Here is a 16,753-nt window from a genome sequence, read left to right as displayed (position 1 = left end):
GCATCATGAACCCAAGTATCTGCTGAGAGTTCAATGAGCCTCATGTTATGTCAGCAAACGCAGGAACTCAGTCTTGTAGTCAAATGCTCGGCATCTTAAACTTCCACAGCCACAAAACCGTTAAGATTAAAACACAAAATGAAGTAGTGACAGTAGCAGCGAGTCGGGTTCGTCAATCTCAGTACTCCGGACCTTTGGGACCACATAAATCTCTGGGATGGGCTGTCCTGTGCGCCGGGGGAGGTAGAGCAGCAACCCTGGTCTCCCCCCACTAGATGCCAGTAGCACTCAACCTCCCTGAAAAGTGTCTCCAGACGTGATCAAGTGTCCCCTGGGGAGGGGCGGGGAACCGCCTGGCACTGAGAACATCTGAGTGGGGGCGGTTACACAAGTCCAGAGCCGCTCTTCACATGGAAGGCCCTCAAATTCCTAAAAGTCTTGATTCCCTGAGAATCTGCAGTGCTTTCGCCGAGTAACCACAACTTGGATGCTGTCCTAAGCACGCCACAGACCTTGCAGAGCTGCACCTCGGACGTCCTCCAGCTCAAAGGCTGCAGTCAGAAGACGGAGAAATAGAACAGGTGTGTTGCTCTAGGTCAAGGTGGGCACACTGTGGCCCACAGGCCAATTCGCACCTGCAGCTGCATTCTGCAAAGACCGTGAGGTATCGATAGCTTTTACATTTTTAAATGGGTGAAAAGGAAATCAAAACAAAGCTATTTTGCCACCCATGAAACTGACGTGACATTCAAATTCCAGCGTCCATCAGTGAAGTTTTGTTGGCACTCAGCCACATTTGTTCATCTGTGTAAGATCGGTAGCTGCTCTCACACGACAAGGGCAGAACTGAGCGGCTGCAACACAGACCACTGGCCCATGAAGCCTCAACTATCTACTCTCTGGCCCTTGACAGAAAAGGTCTGCCAACCTCGCTCTCCTGAAGATTTTCCCCCTTCTACATTAGAGCACACCTGCCTTGTCGCTTCCCAGCCTGAAATCCTCCTGCCTGAGAACCTGAAGGTGATGCCCCAAAATGTGGATGTTCCTGGTGAACGCACCAACCGCTGTGAAATGAAGAGCCAAGAAAACACCACAGCCACGGTCTGCTGTGAATGGCTTTCCAAGGAGGCACCTGCTGAAACCAGGTAAGTCTAAAGAGAACAGATATTAGCCCTCACTTTCTGACGCACAGCACCCAACACAGAGAGAAAGGGCATGTGGTTTATACAGATGAGTCACAAGCTCGTGTATGCACCATGGGTGCTGTGGTAGGTAAGCAACAGCGTGTCATTTCCCAGCACGATCCCAAATGACCATCTGCACGTATAAACTGCGCAAGGAGTTAACAAAGGCTACAGAAATTTCTAGAGTCATCTGTAAAGCTAAACAGCAATGCCTCACACACAGCAGGAAGTCAGTGTGTGCTCAATTCAAGCAAAGCTTACGTTCCCTAAATACTGAATTAATACACAATCGAAACACTGATGAGCAACAGACCTCCTCTCTCTCCTCTTCCCTCTGACATTTAAAATATGGTTCAACTGCATTTCAAAAAATACTGACTGATGGTGCAGCCACTCTGGAAAAGTTGGACAGTTCTTCAAAATGTTAAACAGAGTTACCATAACAACCTAGCAATTCTACTGCCAGGTATATACCCAAGAGGCATGAAGGTATATGTCCACACAAAACTGGTACACGAATGTTCATGGCAGCATTATTCATACCACTCAATAGAAGTAAATACAACTCAAATGTCCGTCAACTGATGAAGGGATAAACACAATGTGGTATATCCATACAATGGAATATTATTTGGCCATAAAAAAGAATTCATGTTACAACATGGATGTCAACATCTGATGTCACAGACTCAATTAACCTTTTATAATTTTTTGTTTTTTAAAACAAACTACACTTATCAAATATTTAAGTAAAATATTGAAATTCTAATACAGTTAAACCTGTAACAACATGGGGGTTATTAGGGGGATGGGCCCCTGTGCAGTTGAAAACCCACTGATAACTTTACAGTTGGCCCTCTGTGTCCATGATTCCTCATCTGTGGATTCAACCATGGACTGTATACAGTAGCCCATGGTTTATTGAAAAAAAAAAATCCATGTATAAGTGGACCCGTGAAGTTCAAACCCAGTCAAGGGTCAACTGTACATATGTACCTTGCTATAAATTTGGCTTTAAACAAAAATACTTCAATAAGACTTTTTTTTAACATCGTTATTGGAGTATAATTGCTTTACAATGGTGTGTTGGTTTCTGCTTTATAACAAAGTGAATCAGCTATACATATACATATATCCCCACATCTCCTCCCTCTTGCATCTCCCTCCCATCCTCCCTATCCCACCCCTCTAAGATTCTTTCTTTGGTTAAATCTGGGTCTATCATTTTAGTTCTGATTGGTTCCTTTAAAACAATAAAGCAAAAATCTTCCCCAAATTTCCATCTTGATGTTTTTAAAATTACAAAAGTTCTATCTGTTTTTTAATTAAAAAAAGAAAGAACCAGAAAACACAAAACAGTAAATGATAAAATCAAACCCTAAAATCCCATCTACCAAAAGATTACAGCACTTTTTCTTGGTAGCGGATGGGGGAGGGGAGCCATCAGTTTTAGTTTGGGATGTGGCTTCAACTCTTGATTTTTTTTTTTGGCCATGCAGCTTGCAGGATCTTAGTTCCCCAACCAGGGATCAAACCCATGCCCCCTGTAATGGAAGTGTGAAGTCCTAACAACCACTGGACTGCCAGGGAACTCCCTGGGCTTCAACTCTTGATGCCTGTGCATCTACGATTATTTGGTTTGCTCTTCTGGATACCTTATCCTCTCACTAGATCTATAAATAGTAAGCTGCATTGTTTTTCTAAGAAGTGTCAAGGTTAAGTAGTAAGTCAATTTGCAGATAGACACAAATCATATTAAGAAACTAATAAAGCACAGCATTAAGATACAGGGGTCAACTAAGATCTAGACTCATGTGCCCAATTATAATTAATTTTGCAGCTTAATTTTAATTCACAGTGTTGACAAGAGGGAATGATTTTAGAAAGTGTCATCTGCTTCTGGTAAGACCCAGAAAAGTTTATAATAGCTGGTTCAGTATCCACAATTCTTAGAAGGCAATAAAAGGCCAATCTGTCATGTAGAATGGACCAGATAGCCCATCATTATTTAATGATGCTCTATCTACTACCTTCAACTTCAGCAAGGAGAAAGACCTCAGACTCCTTCTAAAGAAAGCATTTTAAAACAGAAGGTGTTCAGTTTTGGCAAAACGCAGTTCTGCTTCAAACGAATTTCAGGTAAGAGACCAAGATCACCGGCAGGCGTTTACCTTTAGGCTGACTTCATGTGTAGACCTTTGAACCAGTGGGCTCTCCAGCATCCGATCATATAAAATGCCAAGTGTCTGCTGGGACCTGCCTGGTGAGAAACAGAGAGATTTGAAAAACAACAACAACAACAACAAAAAACACCTTACCATTCTTTGGGAAGTGTTCACCTTTGACCTGTCCTATTCTTGTTTTTCTTTTTCATCCCAACTCAAACTTAACACATTTTACTGTTTCATAACCTCTGTCTTAAAACTTTAACACAAACTATGCAGTTTTATTTGCAGCGTGAAAAAGGAGAAATTAAAACGGCCAGTCAGTATTATGGTACATGTAGAGATTTGTAAGGAAAAAGTCTCAAAGTAAATAAAATTGATTTTAGCTCAGATATTGTTCCTGCTATCATTCAATGATAATTAATGCCCACTTGAAATATCTTCGTTTTAGGGACCGTATCACATACAACCAATAAATTAAACTGTACACACCCTTAAGAGAAGAAAAGACGCTCCAGACATCTTTTCTGACATTATAGACATTGCTTGGGCAAATGTTTACAATAATCACGGCATGCATGTTTGTGTGCAGATATCTACCCTTTTATGTGCCCAAAAAAAACACAGAAACATTAGAATCTTTTTTTCCTTTTTTGGCTTCCCTAAAATAAAGCAAAAGCAAGCACCGACTCTCAACTTTCCCATTACTGTTTTCCTACGTTTTCATTTCACAGGGGTTCCACTTGCATGGATTTCTGAAGAAGCCAGGGGTATATCTCATAAGATAATCCTTCATATCAAAAACTCATTTTTATTTTTCAGTCAGTATAAACACTAAGCAGTCAACTAGGATCTACTTAATGATATTTACCTTCTTCCTCATAAACTGTCTTCAGTTGTGAGTGAATCCAGTCTCCTACAGGGTTTAAGTTATCTACAAGCTCAAGAACTAAGGAAATTAAATGCCTGTCGTTTTCTCTAAATTCTTGTTCAATAGTCTTAAGTGATAATAAAAAGGTGCCAGGTTTAATATAATTCAAATCCATAAGTGAGGCTATGAATGAAGGTGTTTCTTATTAGTGAATTTATACAGAACCTCTTGAAATGTTTTAAGGAAATTCAAGTAAATTACTCCCACTGAGTCATGTTTATAGTTACACTGTTCAAAGAAAGGAGATTAAAAGGATTCTACAAGCAGGTTCATAGGCCCTTAAGTTTCATTACAGTATATTTTTAAACAACATAAGGATATATAAGATAAAACCAGGACAACTGAAAAAATCTACCACTGAAGGAAAATAATAAGATTTAAACAAAATTCCTCTATAGCTCTTTGAATAGAAATTAAAGGGCACCAGACTGAAGCAGGCACAAGGGAATACTGACTTTGCTTATAAAATAAAAATACATTTCATTATGAAAAAAATTCGGTAGTGGAGATGAAATAGGGTGATACTCCTTAGAGTAACCTGAAGCAGACAGCAAATTATTTTCAGGATTGGGTTGTAAACCCAAAATAGCCATATGATGAAACTGCTAAATACCATAAAGTATCAAAATATGAGCAGATGTCACCACAATAAGCCCCAAACTGCTTGAAAATTAAAACATTAAAATCCATAATAATTCAATTAAGTAATTAATATATAAACAGCTCTCATTACAAGCTGTTCAGGAAAAAGCTTTAGTATCAAATTCCTATTCTCTGGTCCAAAACAGATGGTAACTCACAAATTGAAGGTTATCTTTGATATAAGTTGTTAAATTCAGTACATGTAATTAACATCATCTGTGTGTTATAAACACAAAAAATGTGAAATATGACTGGTTAATAACATTCTGGTTATGCAACATGTCAAAATTAATTAGTTTATTACTAGAAATAATAAGTTAAAGTGAGAAACCTGACCTTCCAATCCCTGGTCAGTCCTGATTTTCCCATTATTAACACCTAAATAGAACCACTATCAATAAACAGTGCTGGCAAAAATTTACGTGCTGAAAAAGATTTGTGTGAAATGCAAATGTTTTTTTAAAAAATATTTATTTATTTATTTGGCTGTGCCAGGTCTTAGTTGTGGCACATGGGATCTTCGTTGCGGCATGCAAACTCTTAGTTGCAGCATGTGGGATCTAGTTCCCTGACCAGGGATCAAACCCAGGGCCCCTGCATTGGGAGCACGGAGTCTTAGCCACTGGACCACCAGGGAAGTGCCCCCCCTACCTTTTTTAAGTCTTTATTGAATTTGTTACAATATCGCTTCTGTTTTATGTTTTGGTTTTTTGGCCACGAGGCATGTGGGATCTTAGCTCCCTGACCAGGGATCGAACCCACACCCCTTGCACTGGAAGGCAAAGTCTTAACCACTGGACCACCAGGGAAGTCTGAAACGCAAATGATTTTAACAAATGCAATACATTCTTTATTCTCAAAGGTAGTAATAAATATAAAAAGGACTCATTTTCTGGTTGCTGTCAGTTCTTGGCATGGAATGGTGTAGACAATGACTAATAGTCCTTCCACACAGGAGGTGTAAAGCCTTTAGTATATTCACAATGCTGTGCAATCATCCCCTATGTCAAGTCTCAAAACATTTACATCACCCCAAAAGGAAAACTTGGGCCCATTAAGTGGTCAGTCCTCAATCCCCCTCCCCCCTCCCCCAGCCCAGGCAACCACCAGCCTGCTTTCTGTCTCTGCAGATTTGCCTGTTCTGGACATTTCATATAAATGGAATCATACAATACGTTCTTTGTGTCTGGCTTCTTTCACTTAGCATAACGTTTTCAAAGTTCGTCCACAATGTAGCATGTATCAGTACCTCATTCCTTTGTATGGCTGAACACTATTCTGTTGAATGCATGGACTGCCTTTTGTGTACCTTTCCATCCACCAGTTGATGAGCATTTGGCTCCTGTGAATACTGCTGTTAGGAACACTGATATCCAGGAATGTGTTCGAGCCCCTGTTTTCCATCCCTTGGGTATGTATTGTTCTACATCACTTTGCCAGAGACAAGGAATAGTGCAGTGTCGCTCTCCTTGGGGCAAACCAAATTACGCTTCCACTCAGAAGCTTTGCAAAGTCTATCAGGGCAACCAGAGGTGCTGGATTGGTTTTGTTTTGCCTGCAGCCCTGGCTATCATTCTAAATCCTTCTCCCTCCCCTGAGGTAGTCAGGCTCCAAAGTTTTGAGTTGGGAATTGCCTGCACTTCTGGTTTCTCAGGACCCCTTGAGTTGACTCTCGGCTATCCAGGTACCTTCTCACACTGATATCTGATACGGATATCTGATATGTAACCCCTAATAGAAGCATGGAACTATCATGGTGTGTCCTATTTTAACACAGTGGTTTTCAACCAAGGATGGCTGTGCTCTCTGCCCCAGGGGACTGTAGGATATTAGACAATGTCTGGAGGCATCTTTCGGTCATCACAAGTGGAGGAGGGGAGCTACTGGCGCCTAGTGGGTAGAGACCAGGAATAGCGCTAAGCATCTACAACTCACAGAACAGCCTCCCTGCACGGAAGACTGATCAGCCCCCAAATGCCAATAATGCCAAGAAACTTTATTTTAAACTCACTAAGTTCATCTCTTTATGACTTCTGCCTGATTCTTACTGTGAAATATTAGAAGGTGAAGCAACAGTTTCACACAGGGCTTAGATTCAAAAATAATTATCTAGGGGATATTTTCATAGACTGTCATAATGCTTCCTTCTTGGTTGCCCAAATCTGTGGAACAAAACGAATAGTCCATATGGCTCACTAAGTGAAAATTCAGGATAAACCTTCATTTTTATTGATCATAAATGAAATGCTTAACTATATACATATTGATTATATCTCCTGATAAAAGTGAATCAAATGTGTACAATTAAATTCCTTTAACTGCCGGTGGAGAGGTGAGCATGGAGCAGAACTGAGGCCTGCAGCCAGCAGCCAGCACCACATTCCAGCCACATGAGAGCCACCATTGCACTGGATCATCCAATACCAATCAGACAGACCATCAAATGCCTGCAGCTCTGGTTGATGTCTTGACTGCAACTTCAAAGAGTCCTCTACCAGAACCACCCTGCTAAGTCACCACAGCATTCCTGACCCTCAGAATCTAACACACCATGAAGGACAGGTGGGAAAGATGCCTGGGGCAGCAGGCCTTTTCAGCAATTGTCCCTACATCATCATCCATAAAATGGGGACAATGACATGCACGGCTGCTGCCAGGAAAGCCCAGAACCACAGGAACTTGGAAGCCAAGCAAATGGAGCTTTCAAAGAAGTAGGAGAGAGCTTCCCAAAGCATGTTCTTCAGAATGATGTTTTCCAGATTGTTAGTATGTGTTTAGTATCACCACATGAAAAACAGTTCTGTGATTCAATTTTCCATGTTCAACAGGATTGGTAACCCTGGGTTAAAGTTATTGAAAAACAATAAAAAGGAGCACCTAAATACATAAAACAAATACTAACAGACATAAAGGGAGAAATTGATGGGAATACAATAATAGTAGGAGACTTTAACACCCCAATGATATCAATGGACAGATCTTCCAGACAGAAAATCAATAAGGCAACAGAGATCCTAAACAATAGAACAATTAGACAAAAATTGATATTTTCAGGACATTACATCCAAAAAACCCCCAGAATACACATTCTTTTCAAGTGCACATGGAACATTCTCTAGGACAGACCGCATACTAGGACACAAAACAAGCCTCAACAAATTTAAGGTGAATAGAAATTATTTCAAGCATCTTTTCTGACCACAACAGCATGAAACTAGAATTGAACCACAGAAACCAAAATGAGGAAAAAACGATTACATGGAGACTAAACATGCTACTAAAAAAACCAATGGGTCAACAATGAAATCAAAGAGGAAATTAAAAAATACCTTGCAACAAATGACAACAAAAACACAACCACACAAAATCTTGGGGATGCTGCAAAAGAAATCCTAAGAGAGAAGTTCACAGCAATACAGGCCTTCCTCAAAAAGTAAGGAAAAAATCTCAGATAAACAACCTAACCTACCACCTAAAAGAATTAGAAAAAGAACAACAAACAAAACCTAAAATCATCAGAAAGAAGGAAATAATAAAGATCAGAGAGGAAATAAATAAAATAGAGATTTATAAAACAATAGAAAAACTCAATAAAACCAAAAACTGGTTTTTTGAAAGGGTAAACAAAAATCAACAAACCTCTGGCCAGGCTCACCAAGAAGAAAAAAGAGAGGACCCAAATAAACAAAATAAGAAATGAGAGAGGAGAAATAACATCCGATATTGCAGAAATTTTAAAAAAAACCACAAGAGAACACTATGAACAATTATATGCCAACAAATTGGACAACCTAGAAGAAATGGACAAGTCTCTAGAAACATACAGCCCGCCAAAACTAAATCAAGAAGAAATAGATATTTTTACAGACCAGTCACCAGAAGTGAAATAGAATCTATAATTTTAAAAAAGTTCCCTGCAAACAAATTCCAGGACCAAATGGCTTCACTGGGGAATTCTACCAAACATACAAAGAAAAACTTATACTGATCTTTTTCAAACTCTTCCAAGAGGGTGAAGAGGAAGAAACACTCCTGAAGACATTCTATGAAGTCACCATCACCCTGATACCAAAACCAGACAAAGACACTACCAAAAAAGAAAATTACAGGCCAATATCAATGAATATGGATGCAAAAATTCTCAACAAAATATTAGCAAACCGAATTCAACAACACATAAAAAAAATCATATACCATAATCAAGTTGGATTCATCCCAGGGTCACAAGGATGGTTCAACATACACAAATCAATCAATGTGATACATCACATCAAGAAAAGACAAAAACCACATGATCATCTCAATAGATGCAGAATAATAAGCATTTGACAAAATTCAACATCCATTCATGATAAAAACCCTTACCAACGTGGGTACAGAGGGAACATATCAACATAATAAAAGCTATTTATGACAAACCCACAGCCAACATAATATTCAATGGTGAAAAGCTGGAAGTCTTTCTGCTAATATCTGTAACAAGGATGCCGACTCTACCACATCTATTCAACATAGTATTGAAAGTCCTCGCCACAGCAATCCGACAAGAAAAAGAAATAAAAAGTATCCAAATTGCAAGGGAAGAGATTAAATTATCATTACATGCAGATGACATGATATTATATATAGAAAACCCTGAAGACTCCATGCAAAAACTACTAGAACTGATAAACGAATTCAGCAAGGTAGCAGGATAGAAGATTAACATACAGAAATCTGTTGCACTTCTTTACACTAACAATGACATATCAGAAAGGGAAAGTAAAAAAAAAGAAATAAATAAAAATAAACCAAAAAAATAAACAATCCCTTTTAAATCGCCTCAAAAAAAATATTTAGGAATAAACCTGATCAAGTAGGTAGAAGACTTATATGCTGAGAACTATAAAACACTGATAAAGGAAACTGAAGATGATTCCGAGAAACAGAAAGACATCCCATGCTCTTGGATTGGAAGAATTAATACTGTTAAAAGGCAATACTAGGGCTTCCCTTGTGGTGCAGTGGTTGAGAATCTGCCTGCCAATGCAGGGGACACGGGTTCGAGCCCTGGTCTGGGAAGATCCCACATGCCACGGAGCAACTGGGCCCGTGAGGCACAACTACTGAGCCTGCACGTCTGGAGCCTGTGCTCCACAACAAGAGAGGCCGCGACAGTGAGAGGCCCAAGCACCACGATGAAGAGTGGCCCCCGCTCGCCGCAACTAGAGGAAGCCCTCGCACAGAAACAAAGACCCAACACAACCAAAAATAAATAAATAAATAAATAAATAAATTTATATTAAAAAAAAAAAAGGCAATACTACAGATTACCCAAAGCAATACTATGGATTACTACCCAAAGCAATCTACAGATTTAATGTGATCCCTATAAAAGTACCCATGACATTTTTCACAGTAGTAGAACATATAATCCAAAAATTTATATGAAACCGTGAAAGACCCAGAATTGCCAAAGCAATCCTGAGGGGGGAAAAAAAAAAAAAAAAAAAAAGGAGGCAGAACCCTCCCAGACTTTAGGCAATACTACAAAGCTACAGTAATCAAAACAGTGTGGTACTGATACAAAAACAGACATACAGATCAATGGAACAGAACTGAGAGCCCAGAAATAAACCCACACAGCTACGGTCAATTAATCTTCGACAAAAGTGGCAAGAATATACAATGGAGAAAAGACAGTCTCTTCAGCAAGTGGTGCTGGGAAAGTTGGACAGCCACATGTAAATCAAGGAAGTTAGAACACACCATCACACCATACACAAAAATAAACTCAAAATGCCTTAAAGAATTAAATATAAGACATGATACCATAAAACTCCTAAAAGAGAGCATAGGCAAAAAATTCTCTGACATAAATCATACCAGTGTTGCCTTAGTTCAGTCTCCCAAGGCAATAGAAATAAAAACAAAAATAAACAAATGGGACCTAATCAAACTTATAAGCTTTTGCACAGCAAAGGAAACCATAAACAAAACAAAAAGACAACCTATGGGCTGGGAGAAAATATCTGCAAATGATGCAACTGGCAAAGGCTTAATTTCCAAAATACACAAACAGCTCATGCAACTCAATAAAAAAAAACACAACTTCATCAAAAAGTGGGTGGAAGACCTAAATAGACATTTCTCCAAAGAAGACATACATATGGCCGATACGCACATGAAAAGATGCTCAACATCACTATTAGAGAAATAAAAATCAAAACTATAATGAGGAATCACCTCACACAGATCAGGATGGCCCTCATTAAAATGTCTACAAATAATGAATGCTGGCAAGGGTGTGGAGAAAAGGGAACCCCCCTACACTGTTGGTGGGAATGTAAATTGGTTCAGCATCTATGGAAAACAGTATGAAGATTCCTTAAAAAACTAAAAATAGAGTTACCACATGATAAAGCAATCCTACTCCTGGCATATATCTGCAAAAAAGGCTAATTCAAAAAGATAAATGCAACCCAATGTTCACAGCAGCACTATTTACAATAGCCAAGACATGGAAGCAACCTAAGTGTCCATCAACAGATGAATGGATAAAGAAGGTGTGGTACACACACACACACACACACACAATGGAATATTACTCAGACATAAAAAAGAACGAAATAATGCTATTTACAACAACATGGATGGACCTAGAGATTATCATACGAAGTAAATTAAGTCAGACAGAGGAAGACAAATATTATATACCATTTATATGTGGAATCTAAACTATGATACAAATGAACTTATTTACAAAACAGAAACAGACTCACAGACATAGAAAACAAACTTATGGTTACCAAAGGGGATTTGGCAGGCGCAGGGTTTGGGGGGAGATAAATTAGGACTTTGTGATTAGCAAATACACACTACTATATATAAAACAGATAAACAACAAGGTCCTTCTATAAAGTACAGGGAACTATATACAATGTCCTATAATAAACTATAATGGAAAAGAAAAAAATAAAAACAGTTTACACATAGTTGCATCTATTATCCGCCTGGCTCTGTTCTAAGTGCTGTAAGTTATGTAATCCTTTTAATAAACAATGAAAGAATCCTTCTTACCAGAATCTCACAATGTGTTTTCAATGATATACCCAGGAACCACCACTAACAGTGTCATACCAGGGGTTCACATACACTAAATTATCTCTCTCCTCTTACGATTTTCTCATGGCTCTGAACCGTAGGCAGCAGAAATTTTGTGAACCACCTTCCTCATCTGGCTCCTCCACGTACCCAGGTATCCACCTAGATAATGACACTCCATGTACAATATGCTATGGTTTGGCCAACTCTCCCAAATTTCCTACTTTTCAGAAATATGCTGAAATTTTAAAGACAACTTTCTGATTGACTTTGAACACATCAGTTGCTAGACAGTCCAATAAAGGGAGGTTCTGCTGTTGGAAGACTGTAGGTTCCCCAAGAGAATATAAAACCAACGTGCATTTCTTTAGACTTTGGAAGCTTGAAATCTAAAGATGACAGTACTTGACGAAAATGAATGCAAGTGTGCCAAGCTGGTAATGACTTACAAAAATAAATGTTACTTTTAATATCATAATAGTGTCAAGAAGTAGGACACTTCTAGATGAGCCTTTATCCATTGGGAATTAAAATCAGGCCATCATCCTCATTTCTCTTTTCACTCACCGAACTAGGAAAATGGGTAGTGTGAGGTGAGAGGTCACAGTGCATTAATCATCTCATTTCTTATCATCTCATCTTTTTAAAAAAATCTATTTTTGGAATACCCTTTATTTAGGTGGATTATTTATTTTTTTGCCTCTATGGTTAAGAGTGCACCCTTCTCGTAAACTCGAAGAGACAACACTAAAGGGATCCCTTCTCTGTTAAAGTTCTATTTATGACACAGAAAAAATGTTTTGAATTTTTTCTTAATGATAAATACTAATTTTGTGCATAAATTCCAAAGGCCTAACCTTTAATATTCTTTAAGAATAAGCATATACACCATAAAAACAACAGAAAGCTATAAATTAAAACCAAATAACATCCTAAAAGATCTTCCTTTTAAAAAGCCTGCATGGGGCTTCCCTGGTGGCACAGTGGTTGAGAGTCTGCTTGCTAGTGCAGGGGACACGGGTTCGAGCCCCGGTCCGGGAAGATCCCACATGCCGCGGAGCAACTGGGCCCGTGAGCCACAATTACTGAGCCTGCGCGTCTGGAGCCTGTGCTCCGCAACAATAGAGGCCGCGACAGTGAGAGGCCCGCGCACCGCGATGAAGAGTGGCCCCCGCTTGCCACAACTAGAGAAAGCCCTCGCACAGAAACGAAGACCCAACACAGCCATAAATAAATAAATAAATTTAAAAAGCCTGCATGGTCGGGCTTCCCTGGTGGCGCAGTGGTTAAGAATCTGCCTGCCAATGCAGGGGACACGGGTTCGAGCCTTGGTTCGGGAAGATCCCCCATGCCGCGGAGCAACTAAGCCCGTGCGCCACAACTACTGAGCCTGCGTGCCACACTACTGAAGCCCACGCGCCTAGAGCCTATGCTCCGCAACAAGAAGCCCGCGCACCGCAATGAAGAGTAGCCCCCACTCGCCGCAACTAGAGAAAAGCCCTCGCGCAGCAATGAAGACCCAACGCAGCCAAAAATAAATAAATAAATAAAATAAAAATTTAAAAAATCAGTAGCCCTGAAAAAATTATTTTAAAAGAAGTCTCCATGGTTAAATGGTAATATTTGTTGTCCAATGCCTAAAAAAAATGTAGAGTTTGAATGTTTTTTGGAAGTAACATTTCAGTACTGTTATCTGTAGATGGTCATCTTGGGTGTGCCATCAACTCTCCTTTCCTGTGCATTAATGTGTCAATAGATCATTATTGTACAAAATGTGAGAAAGGTTTTGGTAAAGTTTTTGACCTATATTTGAGATGGGGGAAATGGTTACTATTGCAGCACACCCATAAAGCTGGCAGTTACCCAGACAGTTACTGATGAAACCTCATTCACAAGCTAATGATGTGGACACACTCTGCACACTACCAGGGCAGGTGTCTGAGAACTTTCTGGGGAACCCAACTCTCTGTGGTCCAAGGATTCAACAGAAACTTACAATCACGCAAAAATTATCAACACTGATTTTTATCTTCGTTTCCCAAAGTAGATTGTGTTCATTTTAGTGCTCAGTTCTAAAACATTAGCTCTTAAAGATGACAATGTCACATTTAAAGCAAAGATTTCAAGATCAAATCTGTTGGAAAACTCTAGGTTTTAAAAAGGTAAAATAAATCCGAGAAGCTAAACGAACCCTATGCAGGATAAACACCAGAGAAAACCCCAAGAAAGCACAATTTCCTAAAAATCAGCAACAAAAGAAACTCTTAAAAGCAGCCAGAGGGGAAAAAAAGTTACATCCAGAGGAAAAAGATAACAAATCCCACAAACTTGTTGTCTTCTGGCTTGCATTATTCTGGACAACGGAACAAAATCTTCCAAGGGCTGAAAGAATATGTCAACCTAAAATTCTACACTCAGATGAAACATCTTTCAAAAAATGAAGGCAAAGTAAAGAATTTTCCAAACAAACAACAAATGCAGACAGAATTCACTGCTAGGAGATCTGCACCACAGGAAATATTAATGGAAGCTCTTTAAGAAGAATTATCTCAGATGGAAATTTGGATTTATGCAAAGGAACGGTGACAGAAATGGTAACTATTGGGGTGAATATAAAAATATTTTCTTCTCATTTTGAAGTTTCTTTTACATATAAATGCTTAATGCAAAATAACTATGTATTGTAGCATTTTAAACATATATGAAAGATGTATGGCAACAGAAGCACAAAGAACTAGGTACAGAAGGCAAACAGAAACAGATTGTTGTAAGTTTCTTATACATGATGTGGTAAAGTATCATTCAAATGTAGACTGCGACAAGTTAAAATGCATACTGTAAACGTTAGTGCAACACTGTAAAAATAAAACAAAGAGGTATAGCTAACAAGCTAACAGTGAAGTAAAATCATAAAAAATTCTCAGTTTAAGCAACAGTGGAGGAACGGAGGGAAAAAAAAAAAAAACAATGCACGACACAAGCAGAAAACAAAAAGTTTGTGGTGAATGGTACAACCTTTCCGATTAAAAGGCTGAGTGTGAGACTAGATAAAAAAGCCACACTCAACTCTGTAACAAACCCACTTTGCAAAAGTACATATTGTCTCTTAATACATGTATGTATATTTGACACATGTTGATACATCATATATATTTACTATACATTATTGATATGTATTCCTATTATGTTCCACTTATCATTCTCATCTTCTGTGATTTCTTGTATTTCTTCCCTGCTTAGTGAGGCTGGGGAGGACGCTACGGAGGTGAAGACGACATAGAACAGGAAACGAAACAGAGCGATTCCCGGACCTGGAGGAGAGCACCTGCCTTTCGTGAGGGATCCATACGTGAACATACACAACCCAGTGAACCTGCTCTGTTGGGAGCAGAGGGCAGAGAGACCAGACCATCAGGGTCCTTAAGAAGTCTGAACATCGTCACACGGAGGTTGCATCCGCCTGCGCACTTAAGACACCCTTGGGGGTTTAGGAATAGAATTCTGAGAAGTCACAGCCTCTGTTCTTGAAGTCAGTCACACTGGAGCTGAGACAAGTGCTGGGAGGGACCTCCTTGGCGGTCCAGTGGTTAAGACTCCACGCTCCCAATGCAGGGGGTATGGGTTCGATCCCTGGTCGGGGAACTAGATCCCACATGCCGCATGATGCGGCCAAAAAAAAAAAAAAGAGAAGTGCTTGGATAGGGGGTGGTACTTGGAGGGATGGGGCAAAAAGGGCTTTCCGGGTGGCATGGCAGCTCCACGCCCGGCCCCATCCTGCTCCCCATGCCCCTGCGGTAGATCTGTAACCCCAGCTAACTTCCCACTCCACCTCAGTCTTGGAGTCCGTTTCTTGAGAAACCTTCTTAAAACAATGGCTCCAGCAGCAGATCTGTAACCCCAGCTAACTTCCCACTCCACCTCAGTCTTGGAGTCTGTTTCTTGAGAAACCTTCTTAAAACAGTGGCTCCAGCAGCACCTGGTACAAAATTCCGCATACAACTGCCCTGTCCTTTCAAGTGTCCTTATCATGAATGCTGCAAACACTTCTTTTTTTAATAAAAGAAAACGATGGTGTTTTGTATCTTTGATCAAAAAGCCCACGGGGCAGGCATTTCAATAAATACATGCTAGTACACACAGTGTGCAGAAAAACACAAGGAACGCCCCAGAAGACTTCAGATGGGATGTACTTGCGGTCTCTATTATTTGTCTAGTTAGGTTACTCTACTGATGATCCTCCCCTTTCCTGAAACTGAATTTAAAAATTGGGAGACATATCGAGATATGACAACAGAAGAAGGTAAAGTTCCAGAACTGTAAAGCAGGGGTGAGCACACTTTTTCTGTAAAGGGCCAAATAGCAGGTATCTTGGACTTGGCAGCCATCCTGTCACAGGTACTCAACTGTGCCTCAGCTCAAAAGCAGCCATAGACAGTACGTAAATGGGCGTGGGTGTGTTTCAATAAAACTTTACAAAAATAGGCGGAAGGCGGGGTTGGCCTACAGGCAGGAGTCTGCCGACCCCTGCCCTGGGGCAAAATCATGTTCATTTTATTAAGGTGTGTACTCATAACTCATTATTAAATTAAAATAGACAACCATATAATATCATCAGGGTGACTTGAGACATGAACACATGACAGAAGTGCTTTATTCCAGAAGTGAAGCAGGTCTGTGCCTTGTCCCTGGGAATGACCACAGTGGAGGCGGCAGCAGGAGTGTGGGGTGGACTTCAGCCCAGGTTCCGG

The 16,753-nt window shown here is 39.8% G+C and overlaps 1 protein-coding gene across 3 annotated transcripts in view; it reads right to left on the bottom strand.

Moving 5' to 3' along the window:
* The window catches only part of TBL1X (transducin beta like 1 X-linked), a 226,923-nt gene that overhangs the window by 66,638 nt on the left and 143,532 nt on the right, over positions 1–16,753 (bottom strand). For all 3 annotated transcript variants that reach the window (XM_059911768.1, XM_059911772.1, XM_059911769.1), the window contains exon 3: positions 3,356–3,444. The gene's annotated coding sequence lies outside the window, so the exon portion shown is untranslated. The remainder of the gene's footprint in view (positions 1–3,355; positions 3,445–16,753) is intronic.

The sequence above is a fragment of the Balaenoptera ricei genome, chromosome X, assembly GCF_028023285.1.
Source record: "Balaenoptera ricei isolate mBalRic1 chromosome X, mBalRic1.hap2, whole genome shotgun sequence".
Classification (NCBI taxonomy): domain Eukaryota; kingdom Metazoa; phylum Chordata; class Mammalia; order Artiodactyla; family Balaenopteridae; genus Balaenoptera; species Balaenoptera ricei.
The sequence above is the reverse complement of the archived record's forward strand: the minus strand, read 5'-3'. Positions and strand labels throughout refer to the sequence as shown.